General features: G+C 36.0%; 1 protein-coding gene across 1 annotated transcript in view; it reads right to left on the minus strand.

Annotated features, from left to right (window-relative positions):
• The window catches only part of ZNF804A (zinc finger protein 804A), a 513,927-nt gene that overhangs the window by 133,709 nt on the left and 362,603 nt on the right, over positions 1–17,615 (minus strand). The gene's annotated exons all lie outside the window — the stretch shown is intronic.

The raw sequence follows: 17,615 nt of genomic DNA on the forward strand, positions 1-17,615 counted from the left end.
TAATGGTCATTAACCACTTTTTAAAAAAAATTTTTCCTCTAATGCGATCTTCCTAATTATAGTACTTTTCTTTATTTTCAGATATTACCAAATAAATTAAAAACCAACATTTATTGGATGTTTGCTATGTGCAAACAATTATGTAGCTAATGATCTTTGTAAAGTTTTACTAGAATAATACCAGTTGAATTTAGCTTGGTTTGAGTTTGAGGTCAATGCCAGAAAAGGGTTATCTAAGAATTGCTGACAGTGCTGATTATGGTCTTCAGGGGCATTCCCCCTCTTTTTTTTTTTTTTTTTTAAGAATAAATCAGCATCATGTTTAGCCAACCACTTCTTTACTCCTAATGACTGGTTTATCTAGAACTAGGGAAGAGCCTTATAAAAACTTCTAGAATTTACTAGTTTGGAGGGAGGGTGTCCCATTTCTTCCAGCACCATAGTGTGTTGCCCAATTTTGTCTGAAGAACCAAAGGAACTATTTCTATCATTTCCTACAATTGCCCTTTGAATTATGAATAGCTCTCCACAATAAAACTGTTTTACTTTATTGCTATGTGATCTCAATGTGAGCTCAGTATTTCTTTACATTAGACTTTCCCTGAAACTTCTTAAGTCTTGCAAATATATGTGCTACTCACAGAATCAAATTACTATACCCTCTATAAAATACCTAATTCTCTTTTCAGAAGATATCTAGTTGTGTGGGACTGGTCCTAGCATGATAATGGAGAAAAATAAAATCCTACAGGGCCCGAGTATAGGTTCAGGGAAGTCACTTAACAAGATGAGTAATATTGTTCTAACTCCAAAAATGATTTTAAAATCACCTCATTTATATCCTAGAATACCCACTTGAATATATTCTGCCTCTTTAGAGAATTCAGTTGTGTCCTTTTCTTTCACAGTGATTGAAATTCATAGGTATCCTTTGCTTTTCCATTTCATTTTTCCTCAGATTCTGAGAAGTGATAGTTTAGCTTTACCTAACTTTCAGCTTTAGAAAGAAAATACAATCCAAAAAGTTGGTCATTTTATTCATTCCAGGAACTTATTTATATTATTTATTTATGTATTGGGCAGCTAGATGGTAGAGGAGATAGTGTACTAGTACTGGAGTCAAGAAGACTCATTTTTCAGAGTTCAAAACTTATCTCAGACATTTACAAATTATGACACCCTGGGCAAGTCACTTAATCTTGTTTACCTGTTTTCTCATTTGTAAAATGAGTTGGGGAAAGAAATGGCAAATCACTCCTGTATTTTTGTAAAACAAAACAAAACAAACAAAAAAAAATTAAGTCATGAGCAGTCACAAATGACCAAACCAATATTAATAAAATTCTATAGTAAATTCAATTAATTCCATACAATCATATGGATTATGATGTCAGATTTAATCTGTGAGTGAGGAGAATCTTATATTCTTATGTACTTTTCCTATGTTTTCCTTAATTAACCTATTTCTCCAATGTCTCATTCAGCCATAGAGTAGATCATAAGTTTTCAAGTCCATTTTTTGCACTATGAATCTGCAAGGTTTATGAAACTGGCAATAAATTCCAGCATTTTTTAATGACTATGTCTTTCCTACGAAAAGCAGCTTTACTAAGTTCAGAGAAGCTTATCTAAATGTTGATGACAAGCTGATAAATTTTACAACCACAGGAGCTTTGAAAGACCATTCACTAAATTGTAAAACAAAAACAAAAGCCTGTCATTTATATTTGTAGAGGGGGATGAACTGAACCTATCAGTCCTAGAAGTGTTAGAGTTTGTCTTATTTTTCCCCAGAAATTTGTGAATTGCTTGGGGACAAGTTGCTGTCATCATTTTGATATTGCGACATTTTAATGAAAAAGTTTGACTGATAGTGAAACTTAAGTTCAATGACTGTTGTTTATCATTCTAAGTAACTGTGTAAAACTTTGAAAAGATTTAAAATTAAGACAACATAATGTGATTTTGATGCATTAAATGGCTCATTTCTGCAGGCGTGTTTTTGGATCTTTTTTTTTTTAATCTGTTGAAATTTAAAAAATATATATTAGCAATATGACTATAACATCAGAGTATTATCAAGCTCTTATCTGTGTTACCAGAGCAAACCAAAGAATAGAGAAAAATTTCTTTAATCTGTGAATCATAACAGGATATCCAACTTACAATATTGCCTTTTCCCCTTGAATTTGAACACTTAGCAAGGCTCTCCTAGAAGAGATTTAAAAGATCTTAAAGAGAGCTGGAGGAAAAATGGGGAAAGGAAATGAAAACTTTGCAAGAGCATTTGGATAAGGAATATAATTCACTAAAAGATAGACTTGACAAAATGGAAAAAGAAAACAAATCCTCGAAAAACTGGATTTGTGAAATGAAGAAGGGAAATAAATCTTGGGAAAACAGAATTTGTGAAATGGAAAAAATTTCCATACAACAAAACACATTTAAAAACTCAATTGGACAAATACAAAAGGGAGTAAAAAAAGAAGTCAATGAAGAAAATAATTCACTAAAAATCAGAACTGAACAAATGGAGATGAATGACTCAATGAGACATCAAGAATCAGTCAAGCAAAACCCCCAAAAAAGTAAAATACCTACTTGGGAAAACAATTGACCTGGAAATAGATCTAGGAGAGATAGTCTAAGGATTGTTGGACTCCCTGAAATCCATGATGAGAAAAAGAGCACTAGACACTATTTTTCAGGAAATCATCAAAGAGAACTGGCTTGAGGTAATACAATCAGAAGGTAAAAGAGCCATTGAAAAAATACACCAAGCACCCCTGAAAGAGATCCCAAAATTAAAATGTCAAGGAACAGTATGACTAAATTTCAGAAATATTAAACCAAAGGAAAAATATTACAAGCAGACAGGAAAAAATAATTTAAATACTGAGGAGCCACAATAAAAATTACCCAGGATCTAGCAGCTTCCAGCTTAAAAGATTGAAGGGCCTGGAATCTGATATTCTGAAAAACAATAGGACTTGGAATTCAGGCAAGAATAAAAAAACTTTTTTTTTTTCTTTTTTACCCCACTACACTGAGCATTTCTTCCAGGAAAGAAGATGGGCATTCAATGAAATAGGTGAATTTATTTCTGCCAAAAAGACCAGAGCTAAAAAAAAAAAAATTGACCTACAAATACAGAACTTAAGAGAATCATAAAAAAATTAAAAAGAACTCTTGAGAACTGTATTTCTTATATGAATATACATAGAGAGTGCATGTATAATTTGATTTTACTGTTATAATATAAAACAGAAACTAGAGGTAAAAAGATGATTATACCAGAAAAAGGGAAAAGTAGAAGTAAAATGAGGGAAATTACATTTCATGAAGAGGCAAAGGAAACATATTATACTTGAGGGAAAGAAGGGAGAGTGATGAACATTATGTGAATCTTACTTTCATCATATTTGGCTCAAAGAGAAACTATTAGACATAATTGGTTTATAGAGAAACATCACTCACCTTATTGAAAAGTGGGAGGGGAGAGGAGAAAAGGAAAGGGGTAGATAAATTGAAGGGAAAACAGAAATAGTAGGGAAAAGATATAAAAAAGGGGAAGGAACTCTAAAGGGGGAGGGTTGCTTGAGGCAAGAGATGTTCATAAATAACATGGGGAAGGGGAAAAGGGGAAAAGGAAAGAGAAAAGTATGAAATACAGAATTAGCAGTTTTAATCATAAATGTGAATGGGATGAACTCTCCCATATAACTGAAGTAGTTAGCAGGCTGGATTAAAAGTCAGAAAACTATAATATGTTGTTAAAAGAAACAATATGTTGTTTACAATTTAAATTGCAGTGATAAATAGAGAGTTAAGGTAAAAAAGCTGGAGCAGAATCTATTATGCTTCAAATAAAGTAGAAAAAGCAGGAGTGGCCATCCTGATCTCAGATCCAGCAAAAGCAAAATTGATCTAATTAAAAGAGATAAAGAACACTATATCTTGCTAAAGAATACCATAGATAATGAAGCAATTCCAATACTAAATATATATGCACTTAGTGGTATAGCATGGAAATTCCTAAAGGAGAAGTTAAGAGAGCTGCAAGAAGAAATAGACAGCAAAACTATAATGGTGGGAGATCTCAACCTTTCTTTCTCAGAACTAGATATACTGAATACAAAATAAATAAGAAAGAAGTTAAAGAGGTAAATAGGATACTGGAAAACTTAAGTATAATAGATCTTTGAAGAAAATTGAATGGAAACAGAAATGAGTATAATTTATTCTCAACAATTCATGGAACCTATAAAAAACTGACTCTGTATTAGGCCTCAAAATCAAATGCAGAAAGGCAGAAATAGTAAATGCATTTTTTTTTCAGATTGTGATGCAATAAAAATTACATTAAATAAAAAGCCAGAGGAAAATAGACCAAAATGTACTTGGAAACTAAATAATCTCATTATAAAGAATTAATGGATAAAACATCAAATCATAGACATATTTAATAATTTCATCCAAGAAAATGAAAATAATCAGACAACATATAAAAATTTGTGGGATGCAGCCAAAGTAGTAATAAGAAGAAATTTTTTTTTATCTCTAGATGCTTACTTGCATAAAATAGAGAAAGAGAAGAACAATTAATTTGGCTTGCAACTAAAAAAGTTAGAAAAAGAGCAAATTAAAAATCCCCAAACAAATACCAGACTTTGCATTCTAAAAACAAAAGGAGATATTAATAAAACTGAAAGTAAAAACTGTAATGGGCTGAGGCTTGAATCGATGTACTGAAGTCCCAAGCACATGAGGTTAAATAGTAATTGGACCATACTCTATTAATATATATGCTTGGAGAAAGAATGGCCCCCCCACCCACTCTTTGTGCAAGTCCTGATGTCTTGTATAGGAAATGACGTTTTTGATGGGTGGAGGCAGGGGAGTGGAAAGGGAAGCAGAAAGAGAGACTGCTGGCTGGCGTCTTGTCACAGCTGCTCGCATTGCTATCGCGACCACCCTTCACCTCCAATCCCTCTCTGCTAGCTGCCTTCCTGTCACAGCTGCCCATATTGCTATTGCAATCCTTTTTCACCTCTACTGAGAATAAAGATTGAAGATTTTTCCCTTAACCTGAATTCCTGACTCCGGCTGATTTTAAATACATGGTCATCACATTTAGCGCCCAAGTGTGGGAACCAAGGACCCTACTTTCACTGAAGAAGTCTCCAGTGACCAGGAACTTAGGTGAGTATTGTAATAGACAAACCGGGAACTTATTTTCTTAAAGACTAAACTAGTAACCTTTTTTGGCTGAAATGGGACAGATGCTAGCTAAAGATTCTCCATCCCCACTCCCAAACCCCCCCCCCCCAACCCCATCACCCAGGAGTGTTGCTATAGAAAGCATGCTTAAACTGATAGAAAATCAAGTGCTACTTATAACTTGGGAACAGACAGCTAGACTTCTGGGTATATTAAAACGCACCTCCCCTTGGTTCTTAGAAGAAGAGCAAATCTCTCCAGATAATTGGACATTAATTGGGCAACAGCTCTCCGCATATTACAATGAAAATGGTCCTCATTCAATTTCTATCAAGGCATTCTATTTATATAATACAGCCAAATGGGGAAGCCTGAGATAAAGAAGGAAGATAATGAACGGATTAATGACCATATCCCCACAGGGTGAGGTGAATCTGAGGCAGCTTCAGCCTCACCTAAGGAGCAGGTAATTGACTCTTCTCCAACAACTCCACCCTCAGGGATGGAGGGAGGAGGGGTAGTGGGGGGGGGCAGTGACAGCATCAGCACCTCACCCCCAGCATCCAGCCACTCCTATGACTAGATTGCAAAAAGGACTAAATAAGGCCAAAGCGGAAGGGAGAGATGTATTGGAATTTCAACACCACATTTTTCCTGTAATTCAACAGTTTAATTCTTCAGGTCAAGAAAGTAGAAAATATGCTCCTTTTGATATAGAAATCCTCAAAGACCTGAAAAAGGCTTGCACTCTTTATGGGGCTACATCAGCTTATGTTAAGATGTTATTACAGAATTTGGCTTTTGAAATCTGAAAGCTCAATGTCAGTATAGAGACAGAATGAGAAAACAGGGTGGGAGAACAAGACCTAATACCCCATGTCCAAAATGCAATAGAGGCTTCCATTGGGCCTCAGAATGTAGACAGATTCAGGGAAACATGAGGGGCCCAGTCCCAGGCCCAAGGCAAAAAACACTTGGCGCATGATAGCAGCCAATGGTGCACCCAGAGAGTGCCTAGAAGTCCAGTACCCAGACATGACCAATCAGCCAAAAAGCCATATGATGGGAGAAGGGGATTACACAATCAACCAGCCAGGAAGCAACCTGATAGGAGAAAGGAATTACAATTGGGGAGGATAGAGCTTTATGCAGCTGGGACAACTGAGATACCCCCTGAAGAGGTGAAATCTGTTCCTCTCCAGCCTATGGATCCCTTGCCTCCAGGCACAGTAGGCTTGACCATTTCACCTCCTGAGAGTACGTACAAAACAGTGTCCATCTGTTAGAGTTCAAATGTTGGAGTTTGTTCTTCTCAAAGCACAGCCGGTTTAGAGGCTTGGAGCCCTTTGGATGTCTCCAAATCCAAAGGTTCTGTCCTTCAGCCTCTGACTCTGCTTTCTTCTGCCTCCAACCAAGACAGAGATGGAAGGTCTCTCTTATCTCCTTCTGGGGAGCCCAGCTACCAACTTGCCGCAGAGAGAGGGCTTCTGGCGTAGCTCCACTGAAATCCGTCAAAGTGTTCTCTGCAACAGAGTCGTTCCTTTCGAGTCCAGCGCGATCAGCCAGCCAAGAGGAAAAAATGTATTCTGGAATGGCTGTCTCGCCTTATATGTGAACCTTCTGAGAGAATGGGATTATGGGTTTTCTCCCATAGTGCTCTCTGGCCCAAAGAGCTTTAAGGTGTGGTGTAGAAAGTGTACTTTTTGAAGCTAGCATACTTGTGGAGTCCAATGAGTAAAGGTGGGAACACAAGCCTTGTCTTAATTAGTTCTACTTAGTACCTTGTTTCAGGTTCTGGCCAAAACAACTTCTTGTAAGATTAGATCAACTCTAATTACTTAGCAGTTAGTAAGGATTCCAACATCCATCCACAAACTGATGTTGGAAACTGGGAAATGTGTAGATAATATCCCAATCACTAATACAGGTAGACAATGTGTGACTTATCACCTAGGAGAAATAGTAGCATCAGGTTTACTCATACAGAATCCTAATAGGCAACCTGGTGATAGTCACCCAGATTCTGATCCAGACCACAAAATCCGGGAATATACTGGACAGCAGCTGTAACAGCTGACCGACCTATGCTCACAATCCATATAGATGGCTATTAGAAGGATTGGTAGACACAAGTGCAGATCATACAGTCATTAGAGGTGCCAAATGGCCCAGCCACTGGTCAAAGATTAAAGCAGGCACCTACATGTCTGTAGTAGGAGGATCAATAGCAGCTGAAGTTAGTGTTGCCCCTATGAGATGGACTTTTGAAGGCAAAACAGGAGTTTTTACTTCTTTTATAGTTGAAAAAATCCTTATCAATCTATGGGGAAGAGACATTTTACAGCAATTAGTGTTCAAAATGAGTACTTTGGGCTCTGCCAACACTTTCACCTGTTCCTATCCAATGGAAAACTGATACATCAGTGTATATAGAACAGTGGCCCTTAGGTAGTGAAAAAATTCAGGCCTTATTAGATATAGTACAAAAGCAGCTTGAACAAGGGTACTTACAACCTTCTCTAAGTTCTTGGAATTCCCCAGTGTTCGTTGTAAAAAAGAAATCTGGAAAATGGAGGATGCTTACTGATTAAGAAAAGTGAATGAACAGATAGAAACTATGGGAACTTTTCAGCCTGGACTTCTATCTCCTACTCAATTGCCTAGAGAATGGCCTCTTTGGGTCATAGATATTAAGGATTGTTTCTATTCTATCCCTCTGGATAAGGAGGATATGAAAAGATTTGCCTTTTCAGTGCCCAGCGTTAACTTAGCTGAGCCTTATAAAAGATATGAATGGACAGTTTTGTCACAGGGAATGAAAAACAGCTCCACTATGTATCAAATGTATATTGCTGCTGCTCTTGCTCCAGTAAGAAAAGCATTTCCAAAAGTTATGCTATTACATTATATGGATGATATATTGGGATGTGCACCTGAGGAACAAATGCTAGAAGCATGTCTACAAAAGACCATAGAAACACTAAGATACTGCAAATTGTACATACCTGAAGAAAAGATTCAAAGACTTGCTCCTTTTGAATATTTAGGATATGAAGTATACCCAAAGGTGCTGTATACATTACAAAAAAATAATGTGTGTTGTGAGACCATCCCAGAGTGGCAAATTTTAGTAGCCATGGCTCCAAATTTTACACACAGGTCTCCATTAAAGATAACCAGACTTTTACATAATTGGCGATGGATTCTTGAAGAAAAAGTTTCTAAAGTTCCTCTTAAAGGACCAAATATCTCTACAGACGCATCCAAACATAATATTTGTGCTGTATACTCTCACGATTTAACCATAAAAAGAGTAGTCAGAACTCCTTTTCAGTCCACTCAGCAGAACGAATTATATGTGATCATGCTAGCTCTCACTTATTACCCAGGAGACATAAATAAAATATCTGATTCAGCCTATTCAGTAGGTGTGGTACAAAGAATTGCCACAACCCAAATAAAATTTGCAGCTTCTAATATATATCAGCTCTTTAAGGAACTTCAAGAGCAAGTAAGAAAGCATCCAGCAAAGATTTATATCTTGCCTGTCCACTCTTATAGTGGACTTCCAGGTCCCATTTTTGATGGAAATTCAAAGGCAGATAGCCTTTTAATTATGTTAGCCAGTACACCTTTATTTCAGGAGGCCCAGGAATTCCATTCTAAATATTATCAGGCTGCTCGAACTTTACATTTACAATTTGTTATAACAAAAGAGGAAGCTAGGAGCATAGTAAAAGCCTTCACGGCTTGTCTTCCTTTCCACACTCCTACACTGCCTCTAGGGAAGAACCCTCATGGTTTGAGACCCAATGAAATCTGGCAAATGGATGTGACCCATTATAAATCTTTTGGTCGTGTGTCTTTTATCCACATTGTGGTAGACACCTTTTCAGGATTCACTTTTGCAGTACCAGCAGCAAAAGAGACAGCCCGAGTGGTCATTGAATTCCTCACACAATTATTTGCTATTATGGGTGTGTTGCAAGCAATAAAAACAGACAATGGTCCTGCATATACTTCCAAACATTTTGCACACTTTTGTGCACAGTATAAGATTTTACACACCACTGGCATACCTTTTAATCCTAAAGGACAGGCAATAGTAGAGAGGAGAAATAGAGACATTAAGACGCTGCTCCAAAAACAAAAGAAAGGGGGAGCCACAGGTAACCCTAGAGAACTTCTAAATCTAACCCTTTATACTATTATAACTTCTTGATTTTTGACAAAGATGCACTGGCTCCAGCAGACAGGTTTTATAACCCACTGGAAGGGCAGTGTCCAGTGTGAGCAGCTCCACTATCTTTAGATAATTGCTAGGTGATGTGGAGAGACCCAGAAAGTGGTGAATGGAAGGGACCAGATAGGCTAACTGCTTGGGGGAGAGGGTTTGCTTGTATCTCTACAGGTGGAGAAGGAATCAGATGGGTGCCAACGAGCCATATTCGCCTTGTCCATCACAGAGAGACAGAGCAGATCTTTGAAATGAAGGAGAAAACCCAAGAAATATCGAGTTGTGCTGTTGCTGATTGTGCTCACCATTGAAAGAGCATGGCAGTTATGGCATTTGACTCATGGACATAGAAAATTGTTGGACTTCAAAACACTCAGCAATCATTGGATTCTCTGAGACATAAAATTGTTGTAGGACTTGAGAACCCTCAGGAATCATTGGATATTCTGAGAAATGGTAAGACTCTTCCAGGACTTCAAAAAGTGCTGGAATCATTGGATTCCCTAACACATAAAAAGACTTTTGCAGGACTATCTCTTGGCTGCTGAAGAAGGTGTTTGTGTGACTGCTGTTTACATACTCTCCTTCTAGGACTTCTGGCCATCTTTTACAACACCATATTGATTTATATTGTTTGTTATATCATTAGTTGCGTGTACAATTCATGTTTGTTACACCACATCGAGCCTGCACTGACTGTGGGGAAAGTCATCACTAACAGCCTCTGCATTATTGCTATGTGCTTGTGTCATATCTACCATGCTGATTGGGTTTGTGCATACCTGTTTCTAATAAGACCTTTCAGCACAGAGACCCGCTAGCAACTCCCACTTCTCTTCGGTGCTTTTCATCTCCCTTCCTGAGATGTCAGGGAGGGCGTGATTATCTCCTTTTTAGTGCTTTCACCTCCCTTCCTCAGAAGATGAGGGGGTCGTGATCACTTCCTTTTTGGTGTTTCACCTCCTTTCCTGATAAGTCAGGGAGGGTGTGATCACCTCCCCTTGGGGGCTCTGACCTCTCTGAGGAGTCAAGGATGGCAGGACCACCTGTGTTCTAAAACAAAAGAAAGCGAGAGATGTAATGGGCTGAGGCTTGAGTTGATGCACTGAGGTCCCAAGCATGTGAGGCTAAATAGTAATTGGGCCATACTCTATTAATATATATGCTTGGAGAAAGAATGGCCCCAGCCCATTCTTTGTGCAAGTCCTGATGTCTTGTATAGGAAATGACGTTTTTAGTGGGTGGAGGCAAGGGAGTAGAAAGGGAAACAGAAAGAGATACTGCTGGCTGGTGTCTTGTCACAGCTGCTCGCATTGCTATCATGACTGCCCTTGACCTCCGATCCCCCTCTGTTAGCTGGCTTCCTGTGGCAGCTGCCCATATTGCTATTGCAATCCTTCTTCACCTTTACTGAGAATAAAGATTGAAGATTTTTCCCTTAACCTGAATTCCTGAGTCCAGCTGATTTTAAATACACGGTCATCACAAAAAAAAAAACTATTGAATTAATAAATAAAAGTGAGTGGATTTTATGAAAAAAACAACAAAATAGAAAAAAAATAGTTAATTTGATTAGAAAAAGGAAAGAGCAAAATCAAATTGTTAGTCTTAAAAATGAAAAGGGAGAACTTTCCTCCAGTGAAGAGGAAATTAGAGCAATAATTACAAGTTACTTTGCCCAATTTTATGCCAATAAATTTTATAACCTAAAGAAAATGAAGGAATACATACAAATACCTACCTATATATAACCAGATTAACAGAGGAGGAAATAAATTACTTAAATAGACCCATTTAAAAAAAGGAATAGAACAAGCTTTTAATCAACTCCTTAAGAAAAATTCCCCAAGAACTGATGGATTTATATGTGAATTCTCCCAAATTATTAAAGAACAATTAAATTCAATACTATATAAACTATTTGAAAAAAATATGGAATGAAGGACTCCTACCAAATTTCTTTTATGACACAACATAATACTGATACCTAAAGCAGATAGAATGAAAACAGAGTAAGAACATTACAGAGCAATTTCTCAAAGGGATATTAATGCAAAAACCTTAAATAAAATATTAGCAAAGAGATTGCAGAAAATTATGTCCAGTATAATACACCATGACCAAGTAGGATTTATATCAGGAATACAGACTGGATCAATATTGACAACTATTAACATAATTGACAATATCAATAACCAAATTAACAAAAACAAAAACCATATGATTATCTCAATAGATGCAGAAAAAAAGTATTTGATAAAATCCAACATCCATTATTATTAAAATACTACAAAGTATAGCAATAAATAGACTTCTCCTTAAAATAGTCAGTAGCATTTATTTAAAACCATCAGCAAACATCATATGCAATGGGTATAAATTGGAACCATTCCCAGTAAGATTAGGAGTGAAATAAGGTTGCCCAATAAATATCACTATTACTATTCAATATTGTATTAGAAAACCTAGCTTTGGCAATAAGAGAAGAATAAAATATTACAGGAATTAGAGTAGGTAATTAGGAAACCAAATTATCACTCTTTGCAGATGACATGATGGTATACTTAAAGAACTCTAGAGAATCAACTAAAAAACTTTTAGAAATAATCCACAACTTTAGCAAAGTTGTAGGATACAAAATGAATCCACATACAACATCATCATTTTATATATTACTATGCCCAGCAGCAAGAGATATAAAGATAAATTCCATTTAAAATAACTCAATAATATAAAATATTTGGAAATCTTTCTGTCAACACAAACTATATAAGCAAAACTACAAAACACTTGCCACACAAATAAAGTTAGATCTAAACAATTGGAATAATATCTAGTGCTCTTGGATAGATCGAGGGAATATAATAAAAATGACAATACTTTCTAAACTAATCTATTTGTTTAGTGCTATATCAAACTCCGAAGAAACTATTTTACTGACCTAGAGAAAATAACAAAATTCATCTGGAAGAACAAAAGATCAAGAATTTCAAGGGAACTAATGAAAAAAAAATCAAGTGAAGGTGGCCTAGTTGTAATAGATTTAAAACTATATTATAAAGCAGCAGTAATCAAAACTACTTAGTACTGAATAAAAATAAACTAGTTGATCAGTGGAGTAGGAGAGATTCATAGGACAAAATAATGCTATAGAAATCTAGTGTTTGACAAAGCCAAAGACCCAGGGTTTAGGTATAAGAATTCCCTATTTGACAAAAACTGCTGAAAAAATTGGAAACTAGTATGGCAGAAACTATAAACTGTAAACCCACACCTAACACTGCATACCAAGATGAGGCCAAAATGGGTTTATGATCTAGATGTAAAGAATGATATTATTTTTTTTTAAATTTTTTATTTAATAATTACATTAAATTGACACTCATTTCTGTTCCGATTTTTTTTCCCCTCCCTCCCTCCACCCCCTCCCCTAGATGGCAAGCAGTCCTTTATATGTTGGATATGTTGCAGTATATCCTAGATACAATATATGTTTGCAGAACCGAACAGTTCTCTTGTTGCGTAGGGAGAATTGGATTCAGAAGGTATAAATAATCCGGGAAGAAAAACAAAAATGCAGATAGTTTACAGTCGTTTCCCAGTGTTCTTTCTTTGGGTGTAGCTGCTTTTGTCCGTCATTTATCAATTGAAACTCAGGTCTCTTTGTCAAAGAAATCCACTTCCATCAAAATATGTCCTCATACAATATCATTGTCGAAGTGTATAATGATCTCCTGGTTCTGCTCATTTCACTTAGCATCAGTTCATGTAAGTCTCGCCAGTCCTCTCTGTATTCATCCTGCTGGTCATTTCTTACAGAACAATAATATTCCATAACATTCATATACCACAATTTACCCAGCCATTCTCCAATTGATGGGCATCCATTCATTTTCCAGTTTCTAGCCACTACAAACAGGGCTGCTACAAACATTTTGGCACATACAGGTCCCTTTCCCTTCTTTAGTATTTCTTTGGGATATAAGCCCAATAGAAACACTGCTGGATCAAAGGGTATGCACAATTTGATAATTTTTTGGGCATAATTCCAGATTGCTCTCCAGAATGGTTGGATTCGTTCACAACTCCACCAACAATGCATTAGTGTCCCAGTTTTCCCGCATCCCCTCCAACATTCATCATTATTTTTTCCTGTCATCTTAGCCAATCTGACAGGTGTGTAGTGGTATCTCAGAGTTGTCTTAATTTGCATTTCTCTGATCAATAATGATTTGGAACACTCTTTCATATGAGTGGTAATAGTTTCAATCTCATCCTCTGAAAATTGTCTGTTCATATCCTTTGACCATTTATCAATTGGAGAATGGCTTGATTTCTTATAAATTTGAGTCAGTTCTCTATATATTTTGGAAATGAGGCCTTTATCAGAACCTTTAACTGTGAAAATGTTTTCCCAGTTTGTTGCTTCCCTTCTAATCTTGTTTGCATTAGTTTTATTTGTACAAAGGCTTTTTAATTTGATGTAATCGAAATTTTCTATTCTGTGATCAGTAATGGTCTCTAGTTTATCTTTGGTCACAAATTTCTTTCTCCTCCACAAGTCTGAGAAATAAACTATTCTATGTTCCTCTAATTTATTTATAATCTCGTTCTTTATGCCTAGGTCATAGACCCATTTTGATCTTATCTTGGTATATGGTGTGAAGTGTGGGTCCATGCCTAATTTCTGCCATACTAATTTCCAATTATTCCAGCAGTTTTTATCAAATAATGAATTCTTTTCCCAGAAGTTAGGGGCTTTGGGTTTGTCAAACACTAGATTGCTATAATTGACTATTTTGTCTTGTGAGCCTAGCCTTTTCCACTGATCCACTAATCTATTTCTTAGCCAATACCAAATGGTTTTGGTGACTGCTGCTTTATAATATAATTTTAGATCAGGTACAGCTAGGCCACCTTCATTTGATTTTTTTTTCATTAATTCCCTTGAGATTCTCGACTTTTTATTGTTCCATATGAATTTTGTTGTTATTTTTTCTAGATCAATAAAATATTTTCTTGGAAGTCTGATTGGTATAGCACTAAATAAATAGATTAGTTTAGGGAGTATTGTCATCTTTATTATGTTCGCTCGGCCGATCCAAGAGCACTTAATATTTTTCCAATTATTTAAGTCTGACTTTATTTGTGTGGAGACTTTTTTATAATTTTGCTCATATAATTCCTGACTTTCCTTTGGTAGATAGATTCCCAAATATTTTATGGTATCAACAGTTATTCTGAATGGAATTTCTCTTTGTATCTCTTGCTGTTGGGTTTTGTTGGTGATGTATAAAAATGCTGAGGATTTATGGGGATTTATTTTGTAGCCAGCTACTTTGCTAAAATTATGAATTATTTCCAATAGCTTTTTGGTAGAATCTCTGGGGTTCTCTAGGTATACCATCATATCATCTGCAAAGAGTGATAGTTTGGTTTCCTCATTGCCTACTCTAATTCCTTTTATATCTTTCTCGACTCTTATTGCCGAGGCTAGTGTTTCTAATACGATATTAAATAATAATGGTGATAGTGGGCAACCTTGCTTCACTCCAGATCTTACTGGGAAAGGTTCCAGTTTTTCCCCATTGCATATGATGCTTACTGATGGTTTTAAATATATGCTCCTGACTATTTTAAGGAAAAGTCCATTTATTCCTATGCTCTCAAGTGTTTTTATTAGGAATGGATGTTGGATTTTATCAAATGCTTTTTCTGCATCTATTGAGATGATCATGTGGTTTTTGTTTGTTTGGTTATTGATATAGTCAATTATGCTAATAGTTTTCCTAATATTGAACCAGCCCTGCATTCCTGGTATAAATCCTACTTGGTCATAGTGTATTATCCTGGTGACAATTTTCTGTAATCTTTTTGCTAATATTTTATTTAAGATTTTAGCATCAATATTCATTAGGGAGATTGGTCTATAATTTTCTTTCTCTGTTTTCAGCCTACCTGGTTTAGGTATCAGTACCATATCTGTGTCATAAAAGGAGTTTGGTAGGACTCCTTCAATCCCTATTTTTTCAAATAGTTTATATAACATTGGAGTTAATTGTTCTTTAAATGTTTGGTAGAATTCACATGTAAATCCATCTGGTCCTGGGGATTTTTTCTTAGGGAGTTGATTGATAGTTTGTTCTATTTCTTTTTCTGAGATGGGACTGTTTAGGATATTTACTTCTTCCTCTGTTAGTTTGGGCAAGCTGTATTTTTGGAGGTATTTTTCTATTTCATTTAAGTTGTCAAATTTATTGGCATAAAGTTGGGCAAAGTAACTCCTAATTATTGCTCTAATTTCCTCTTCGTTAGTGGTGAGTTCTCCCTTTTCATTTTTAAGACTAACAATTTGATTTTCCTCTTTCCTTTTTTTAATCAGATTTACTAAGGGTTTGTCTATTTTGTTGGTTTTTTCATAGAACCAACTCTTAGTTTTATTAATCAATTCAATAGTTTTTTTACTTTCAATTTTATTGATCTCACCTTTTACTTTTAGAATTTCAAGTTTAGTGTTTGACTGGGGGTTTTTAATTTGTTCCTTTTCTAGCATTTTTAATTGCAAACCCAATTCATTGACCTTCTCTTTCTCTATTTTATACAAATAGGCCTCTAGAGATATGAAATTTCCCCTTATTACCTCTTTGGCTGCATCCCATACATTTTGGTATGATGTCTCATTATTATCGTTTTCTTGGGTGAAGTTATTAATTATGTCTATGATTTGCTGTTTCACCCAATCATTCTTTAGTATGAGATTATTTAGTTTCCAATTATTTTTTGGTCTACTTCCCCCTGCTTTTTTGTTGAATGTAATTTTCATTGCATCGTGGTCTGAAAAGGATGCATTTACTATTTCTGCCTTACTACATTTGAGTTTGAGGTTTTTATGTCCTAATATATGGTCAATTTTTGTATAGGTTCCATGAACTGCTGAAAAGAAAGTGTATTCCTTTCTGTCTCCATTACATTTTCTCCAGAGATCTATCATATCTAACTTTTCTAGTATTCTATTTACCTCTTTGACTTCTTTCTTATTTATTTTGTGGTTTGATTTATCTAATTCTGAGAGTGCAAGGTTAAGATCTCCCACTATTATAGTTTTACTGTCTATTTCTTCTTGCAGCTCTCTTAGTTTCTCTTTTAAGAATTTAGATGCTACCCCACTTGGTGCATATATGTTTAATATAGATAGTGCTTCATTATCCATGCTACCCTTTAGCAAGATATAGTGTCCTTCCTTATCTCTTTTAATTAGGTCAATTTTTGCTTTAGCTTGATCTGAGATCAGGATGGCTACCCCTGCTTTTTTGACTTCACCTGAAGCATAGTAGATTTTGCTCCAACCTTTTACCTTTAACCTGCATGTATCTCCCCGCTTCAGGTGTGTTTCCTGTAAACAACATATTGTAGGATTCTGGCTTTTAATCCATTCTGCTAACCGCTTCCTCTTTATGGGGGAGTTTACCCCGTTCACATTTATGGTTAGAATGACCAATTCTGTATTACTTGCCATCTTGTTAACCCCGGTTTATGCTTTCCTCCCTTCTTTCCCCTTTCCCCCCCTTCCAAGTATTAAGCTTGTGAGCACCCCTTGCTTCTCACAGCCCTCCCTTGTTAGTATCCCTCCCCCCGCCTTAGAGTTTTTCCCCCTATCTTACCCCTTTCCCTCCCAGTTCCCGTATTCCCTTCCGCTTAGCTTATTCCTTCCCTTTCCACTTTTCCCTTCTCACTTTTCAATGAGATGGGAGAAGTTTCACCATAGATTGAATATGTCTTAAGATTTTTCACTTAAAGCCAATTCTGAAGGCAGTAAGATACCCACTATATTCATCCCCCTCCATTCTTTCTCTCAGATATAATAGGTTTCCTATGCCTCTTCATGAGATGTACTACCCCCACTTTACCCTTTTTCTGGTACAATGTCCTTTCCACATCAATTTCTAGAACAAGGTATACATGTATTCTTTATACATCTATATAGTCAAAATATAGTTCCCAAGATTAATCTTTACCTTTTTAGATTTCTCTTGAGTTCTATATTTGTAGATAAAACTTTTTGTTAAGTTCTGGTTTTTTCATCAGAAATAGATGAAATTCGCTTACTTCGTTGAATGTCCATCTTCTTCCCTGGAAAAAGATGCTCATTCTCGCTGGG

Source organism: Antechinus flavipes, chromosome 3, assembly GCF_016432865.1.
Source record: "Antechinus flavipes isolate AdamAnt ecotype Samford, QLD, Australia chromosome 3, AdamAnt_v2, whole genome shotgun sequence".
NCBI lineage: Eukaryota > Metazoa > Chordata > Mammalia > Dasyuromorphia > Dasyuridae > Antechinus > Antechinus flavipes.